The sequence below is a fragment of the Narcine bancroftii genome, unplaced genomic scaffold (genome assembly GCF_036971445.1).
Source record: "Narcine bancroftii isolate sNarBan1 unplaced genomic scaffold, sNarBan1.hap1 Scaffold_220, whole genome shotgun sequence".
NCBI classification, from domain to species: Eukaryota; Metazoa; Chordata; class Chondrichthyes; order Torpediniformes; family Narcinidae; genus Narcine; species Narcine bancroftii.
In genome coordinates, this window is record NW_027211955.1 from 70,001 (window position 1) to 76,510 (window position 6,510).

Consider the following 6,510-nt stretch of genomic DNA (forward strand, 5'->3'; position numbering starts at 1 on the left):
TACACTTGGCCCTTCTTGCCCAAACTCTTGACGGTGCTGCCTTCCCGTCTATTTTAGTGCCTTCAACCTTAAGTATTATATTGCCTTCGAGCCCATTGTGGCACCACTTAAGGACAATGCACGAAGTGACCAACATACCAAAACTTTTTCTAAGTGTCTCTGAAAAACGTGTTCCCGAAAATCTCCGGGCACTCCGCCAATCCCCCCGTACAGAAAATGCAATTTTCGATTCGGCGGGGTAGCTCGCGGAGGGTCGACCGCGGATGCTGCATCTCAGCCCGGGTTCACGTCGAAAATCGGACCCTCATCAGAGCCTCCAGCGGCAACTCGTGAACCATGACCGGGAGTGCCCGTACCAGAAATGCAAATGCGACGTCGGCGGGCGACCGCGCGGAGGTCCCACCGGCCGAAGTCTCGTGAGGCCGGCCTGAGCCATCCGATGTTAACTTCATGGACTTCCGTGGGGAACTTGTTAACTGGCGGGCTGGCAGGAGCAAGCCATTGCCAAGCGGGCCGACTGTCGGAAGCATGACCGTCAGTTGAGCACTGTGGCCGGTAAGACACCCTTGAATCCGATACGATCGGGACTTCCGCGACCGGACTTAGGTTTCTTTTAGGACTTTGCCATTCTTGCGGGGAAAAGGGAAACACCGGAGCTCCCCGAGTTCACGAGCCGACCAAGAAGAGGTGCCACGGGGCTCCCACGAAGCGGTCGTGGTCGGCCCCTGGCCACCGGTCACCGGTCACCGAGTTCAAAACACGGCCCCTGTAATCTCCGGAGAGTCCGCCAATCCCCCCGTGCAGAAATTGCAAGTTGATGATCGGCGGATCGGACTCCGGAGGTCCTACCGAAAAGGGAGCGACCTGGTCGGCCGCTCGCCGCGGATCCTACCCCATCGGACTTCCGGGCAACCCAGAATCTCAAACCGGCGGAGGGCAAATCGTTCAGCAGAGTGCCAAGCCTCCACTGGCGGCAAGGGCCCCTCTCTGCCCCGCCGGAGGGGAGAGGGCAGACACCGGAGCTCCCCCGAATCGGTCGTAGTCGGCCCCTGGCCACCGGTCACCGAGTTCAAAACACGGCACCTGAAATCTCCGGAGAGTCCGCCAATCCCCCCGTGCAGAAAATGCAAGTTGATGATCGGCGGCTCGGGATCCGGAGGTCCTACCGAAAAGGGAGCGACCTGGTCGGCCGCACGCCGCGGATCCGACCCCATCGGACTTCCGGGCAACCCAGAATCTCAAGCCGGCGGAGGGCAAATCGTTCAGCAGAGTGCCAAGCCTCCACTTGCGGCAAGGGCCACTCTCTGCCCCGCCGGAGGGGAGAGGGCAGACACCGGAGCTCCCCCGAATCGGTCGTAGTCGGCCCCTGGCCAACGGTCACCGAGTTCAAAACACGGCACCTGAAATCTCCGGAGAGTCCGCCAATCCCCCCGTGCAGAAAATGCAAGTTGATGATCGGCGGCTCTGGATCCGGAGGTCCTACCGAAAAGGGAGCGACCTGGTCGGCCGCACGCCGCGGATCCAACCCCATCCGACTTCCGGGCAACCCAGAATCTCAACCGGGCGGAGGGCAAATCGTTCAGCTGAGTGCCAAGACTCAACTGGCGGCGAGGCTGACTCTCTGACCTAACGGCAGGGAGAGGGCAGACACCGCAGCTCTCCCGAAGCGGTCGTGGTCGGCCCCTGGCCACCGGTCACCGAGTTCAAAACACGGCACCTGAAATCTCCGGAGAGTCCGCCAATCCCCCCGTGCAGAAAATGCAAGTTGATGATCGGCGGCACGGGCTCCGGAAGTCCTACCGAAAAGGGAGCGACCTGGTCGGCCGAACTCCGTGGATCCGACCCCATACGACTTCCAGTCTCTTCGTTAATAACCATACCGGACAACTCGTAAACCAAACTCAGCTACGAACGGCAATTAGTTAAGCAGAAGGGCCGAGCAACTCGTCAACCAAACGGACGTGGGGAAACTCGTGAACCAAGCAGACGTGGGGCAACTCGTGAACCAGACGGCCAGGGAACTCGTCAATCAAGCTTTCCTGGAGCAATTCGTAAACCAAGCTGACCTACGAACGGCAATTAGTTAAGCAGAAGGGCCGGGCAACTCGTCAACCAAACGGACGTGGGGCAACTCGTGAACCAAGCAGACGTGGGGCAACTCGTGAACCAGACGGCCAGGGAACTCGTGAATCAAGCTTTCGTGGAGCAACTCGTAAACCAAGCTAACCTACGAACGGCAATGCACCAGAAGGACTGGGCAACTCATGAACCAAATGGACGTGGGGCAATTCGTGAACCAGGCAGACGTGGGGCAACTCGTGAACCAGACGGACAGGCAACTCGTGAATCAAGCTTTCGTGGGGCAACCCGTAAACCAAGCTGACCTACGAACGGCAATTAGTTAAGCAGAAGTGCCGGGCAACTCGTCAACCAAACGGACGTAGGGCAACTCGTGAACCAAGCAGACGTGGGGCAACTCGTGAACCAGACGGCCAGGGAACTCGTGAATCAAGCTTTCGTGGAGCAACTCGTAAACCAAGCTAACCTACGAACGGCAATGCACCAGAAGGACTGGGCAACTCATGAACCAAATGGACGTGTGGCAATTCGAAAACCAAGCAGACGTGCGGCAACTCGTGAACCAAGCAGACGTGGGGCAACTCGTGGACCAAGCTGACCTACGAACGGCAATTAGTTAAGCAGAAGTGCCGGGCAACTCGTCAACCAAATGGACGTGGAGCAATTAGTGAAGCAAGCAGACCTGTGGCAACTCGTCAACCAGACGGCCAGGGAACTCGTGAATCAAGCTTTCGTGGAGCAACTCGTAAACCAAGCTGACGTACGAACGTCAATTCACCAGAAGGACTGGGCAACTCATGAACCAAATGGACGTGTGGCAATTCGAAAACCAAGCAGACGTGCGGCAACTCGTGAACCAAGCAGACGTGGGGCAACTCGTGAACCAGTCAGACAGGCAACTCGTGAACCAAGCAGACGTGGGGCAACTCGTGAACCAGACGGCCAGGGAACTCGTCAATCAAGCTTTCGTGGAGCAATTCGTAAACCAAGCTGACCTACGAACGGCAATTAGTTAAGCAGAAGGGCCGGGCAACTCGTCAACCAAATGGACGTGGGGCAATTCGTGAACCAAGCAGACGTGGGGCAACTCGTGAACCAGTCAGACAGGCAACTCGTGAACCAAGCAGACGTGGGGCAACTCGTGAACCAGACGGCCAGGGAACTCGTGAATCAAGCTTTCCTGGAGCAATTCGTAAACCAAGCTGACGTACGAACGGCAATGCACCTGAAGGACTGGGCAACTCATGAACCAAATGGACGTGGGGCAATTCGTGAACCAGGCAGACGTGGGGCAACTCGTGAACCAGACGGACAGGCAACTCGTGAATCAAGCTTTCGTGGAGCAACTCGTAAACCAAGCTAACCTACGAACGGCAATGCACCAGAAGGACTGGGCAACTCATGAACCAAACGGACGTGGGGCAATTCGTGAACCAGGCAGACGTGGGGCAACTCGTGAACCAGACGGACAGGCAACTCGTGCATCAAGCTTTCGTGGGGCAACCCGTAAACCAAGCTGACCTACGAACGGCAATTAGTTAAGCAGAAGTGCCGGGCAACTCGTCAACCAAACGGACGTGGGGCAACTCGTGAAGCAAGCAGACGTGGGGCAACTCGTGAACCAGACGGCCAGGGAACTCGTGAATCAAGCTTTCGTGGAGCAACTCGTAAACCAAGCTAACCTACGAACGGCAATGCACCAGAAGGACTGGGCAACTCATGAACCAAACGGACGTGGGGCAATTCGTGAACCAGGCAGACGTGGGGCAACTCGTGAACCAGACGGACAGGCAACTCGTGCGTCAAGCTTTCGTGGGGCAACCCGTAAACCAAGCTGACCTACGAACGGCAATTAGTTAAGCAGAAGTGCCGGGCAACTCGTCAACCAAACGGACGTGGGGCAACTCGTGAAGCAAGCAGACGTGGGGCAACTCGTGAACCAGACGGCCAGGGAACTCGTGAATCAAGCTTTCGTGGAGCAACTCGTAAACCAAGCTAACCTACGAACGGCAATGCAGCAGAAGGACTGGGCAACTCATGAACCAAACGGACGTGGGGCAATTCGTGAACCAGGCAGACGTGGGGCAACTCGTGAACCAGACGGACAGGCAACTCGTGCATCAAGCTTTCGTGGGGCAACCCGTAAACCAAGCTGACCTACGAACGGCAATTAGTTAAGCAGAAGTGCCGGGCAACTCGTCAACCAAATGGACGTGGAGCAATTAGTGAAGCAAGCAGACCTGTGGCAACTCGTGAACCAGACGGCCAGGGAACTCGTGAATCAAGCTTTCGTGGAGCAACTCGTAAACCAAGCTGACCTACGAACGGCAATGCACCAGAAGGACTGGGCAACTCATGAACCAAACGGACGTGGGGCAATTCGTGAACCAGGCAGACCTGGGGCAACTCGTGAACCAGTCGGACAGGCAACTCGTGAACCAAGCAGACGTGGGGCAACTCGTGAACCAGACGGCCAGGGAACTCGTCAATCAAGCTTTCCTGGAGCAATTCGTAAACCAAGCTGACCTACGAACGGCAATTAGTTAAGCAGAAGGGCCGGGCAACTCGTCAACCAAATGGACGTGGGGCAATTCGTGAACCAAGCAGACGTGGGGCAACTCGTGAACCAGACGGCCAGGGAACTCGTGAATCAAGCTTTCGTGGAGCAACTCGTAAACCAAGCTGACGTACGAACGGCAATTCACCAGAAGGACTGGGCAACTCATGAACCAAATGGACGTGGGGCAATTCGTGAACCAGGCAGACGTGGGGCAACTCGTGAACCAGACGGACAGGCAACTCGTGAATCAAGCTTTCGTGGGGCAACTCGTAAACCAAGCTGACCTACGAACGGCAATTAGTTAAGCAGAAGTGCCGGGCAACTCGTCAACCAAATGGACGTGGAGCAATTAGTGAAGCAAGCAGACGTGGGGCAACTCGTGAACCAGACGGCCAGGGAACTCGTGAATCAAGCTTTCGTGGAGTAACTCGTAAACCAAGCTGACCTACGAACGGCAATGCACCAGAAGGACTGGGCAACTCATGAACCAAACGGACGTGGGGCAATTCGTGAACCAGGCAGACGTGGGGCAACTCGTGAACCAGACGGACAGGCAACTCGTGAGTCAAGCTTTCGTGGGGCAACCCGTAAACCAAGCTGACCTACGAACGGCAATTAGTTAAGCAGAAGTGCCGGGCAACTCGTCAACCAAATGGACGTGGAGCAATTAGTGAAGCAAGCAGACCTGGGGCAACTCGTGAACCAGACGGCCAGGGAACTCGTGAATCAAGCTTTCGTGGAGCAACTCGTAAACCAAGCTGACCTACGAACGGCAATTAGTTAAGCAGAAGGGCCGGGCAACTCGTCAACCAAACGAACGTGGGGCAACTCGTGAACCAAGCAGACGTGGGGCAACTCGTGAACCAGACGGCCAGGGAACTCGTGAATCAAGCTTTCCTGGAGCAATTCGTAAACCAAGCTGACGTACGAACGGCAATGCACCTGAAGGACTGGGCAACTCATGAACCAAATGGACGTGGGGCAATTCGTGAACCAGGCAGACGTGGGGCAACTCGTGAACCAGACGGACAGGCAACTCGTGAATCAAGCTTTCGTGGAGCAACTCGTAAACCAAGCTAACCTACGAACGGCAATGCACCAGAAGGACTGGGCAACTCATGAACCAAACGGACGTGGGGCAATTCGTGAACCAGGCAGACCTGGGGCAACTCGTGAACCAGTCGGACAGGCAACTCGTGAACCAAGCAGACGTGGGGCAACTCGTGAACCAGACGGCCAGGGAACTCGTCAATCAAGCTTTCCTGGAGCAATTCGTAAACCAAGCTGACCTACGAACGGCAATTAGTTAAGCAGAAGGGCCGGGCAACTCGTCAACCAAATGGACGTGGGGCAATTCGTGAACCAAGCAGACGTGGGGCAACTCGTGAACCAGACGGCCAGGGAACTCGTGAATCAAGCTTTCGTGGAGCAACTCGTAAACCAAGCTGACGTACGAACGGCAATTCACCAGAAGGACTGGGCAACTCATGAACCAAATGGACGTGGGGCAATTCGTGAACCAGGCAGACGTGGGGCAACTCGTGAACCAGACGGACAGGCAACTCGTGAATCAAGCTTTCGTGGGGCAACTCGTAAACCAAGCTGACCTACGAACGGCAATTAGTTAAGCAGAAGTGCCGGGCAACTCGTCAACCAAATGGACGTGGAGCAATTAGTGAAGCAAGCAGACGTGGGGCAACTCGTGAACCAGACGGCCAGGGAACTCGTGAATCAAGCTTTCGTGGAGTAACTCGTAAACCAAGCTGACCTACGAACGGCAATGCACCAGAAGGACTGGGCAACTCATGAACCAAACGGACGTGGGGCAATTCGTGAACCAGGCAGACGTGGGGCAACTCGTGAACCAGTCG